General features: G+C 59.0%; 1 protein-coding gene across 1 annotated transcript in view; it reads left to right on the top strand.

Annotated features, from left to right (window-relative positions):
• LOC105301092 (dipeptidyl peptidase 9-like) overlaps nt 1-1,558 on the top strand; it is a 29,970-nt gene that overhangs the window by 5,417 nt on the left and 22,995 nt on the right. The window lies entirely within an intron of this gene.

Raw genomic sequence — 1,558 nt, 5'->3', positions numbered from 1 at the left:
GTGCTTCTTCCAGGCGCTGTGCTTCTGGGGTCTCCTTCGTGGGCCTTGGATGTCACCATCTGTTGCTCTGCTGTGAGCAAGGCCTGAATTGTGGTCGTGGAGTTTCGGGGGGATTAGGCGGTGAGGCGTTTCTCTGGCTCGGCTCTTTGGGCTTGTTGCTGGGGCCGTGTAGGTTCTGGGGCGCTCGGCCGGCCCCGTCCTGGCTCCCGTTTGACACCCCTCAGTGAGTCTCCAGCCCTCTCTGGGTTTAGTTTATTCGACCCGAGGGCTCAGAAGGCACTGTTGGCCTGTGGTCTGTCTTCAGGGCCACTGTAGGAGGATCTTAAGTGACTGTTTCTGATTGGGGACAGCACGTCAGCTTGACGTGCCCTAAGCTCTGTTGGGGTCACTTGGGACCGAGCGAGGGGAGGCACTCGTCTTCCGATCTGTTATAGAGCTGAGCGAGGAAGGGAACTCGGAGAATCAGCCCGCCGTGATGCCCACAAGCCACGGGCACGCTTCCTGCATCTCTCCCCACGCCTCTTGAAGCGAGCAGGGGTCCTCTGTCTTTTAGCAGTCACTCTGTGGCGTTTCCTGTTGGCAGGTGCCAAAGACTTCTGGGAATTGGAGGGCACCTGACTGCAGGGGGCACGGCTCTGCCTGCTACTTCTCTGAAGCCCTTGGCCTGTGTGGGCACAGCACTGGCTTCAAGTTCACTTCTGACAGGTGAACGTGGACTTGGGCTTACAAAGCCGCTAATCCCGGAGCACGCGGTCCGGTGTCCAGCAAGGCCCTCGGCCGTTCGGCGCCTGTGGAGGAACGCGGGGCTGGCCTACTCACTTTGTCCTCACGAGACGGCCTTTGCTCTTCTGCAACTAGGCCACCACGGCTGTGTTTAGATTTCCCTAAAACAAATATTTGCCTGGCCAGCCCCGCTTGGTAGAGAAGTGAGCTCAGCAGCAAGGGCGGGAGGCTTCGCAGGGCTGTGGCTTCTCCCGGAGTGGGTGGGAGGTGCGTGCGTCTATCCTCTCACCTGGAGGTCCCACGTTCCCAGCGAGTACCTGCTGCTTCTTTGAGCCCCCACTCTGCGGCAAGCGGACGGCACAGGTGACGGGATTTGGCAGTTCTCTGTGCTCAGGCTTCTGCACATGGCTCTCTGTGGAATGCCCACTATGCCAGGGGCACACGAGGTTCTGGGGACACAGCCATGAACAGGACAGACACGGGGGGAGACAGGCGACCGACAGACAGCGTTGTGATGAATGCTGTGAGGGCGGGGCAACCAGGTGGCAGGTGAAGGATCGCCCGAGAGACCCACCTCGGTATGGATGGTTGTAGACGGTTTCCGAGGGCTTGACAGATATGTAAGCAGAGATCTGATTTGAAGTTAGTCAAAGAAAGAAAGCGAAAAAATATTCCGGGCAGACGGGACAGCATGAGCAAAGGCCCTGGGGTGGGAAGGAGTCTTGCCTGTTCGAGGAGCCGAGAGAAGGCCGGTTTGCCTGAGCCATAGCGATGACAGGGGATGAGGCTTGAGAGTCTGGCAGAAGTCAGAGGACAGAGCGTAGAAGGCCGAGGC

Source organism: Pteropus vampyrus, unplaced genomic scaffold (genome assembly GCF_000151845.1).
Source record: "Pteropus vampyrus isolate Shadow unplaced genomic scaffold, Pvam_2.0 Scaffold226, whole genome shotgun sequence".
Lineage (NCBI taxonomy): Eukaryota > Metazoa > Chordata > Mammalia > Chiroptera > Pteropodidae > Pteropus > Pteropus vampyrus.
The sequence above is the reverse complement of the archived record's forward strand: the minus strand, read 5'-3'. Positions and strand labels throughout refer to the sequence as shown.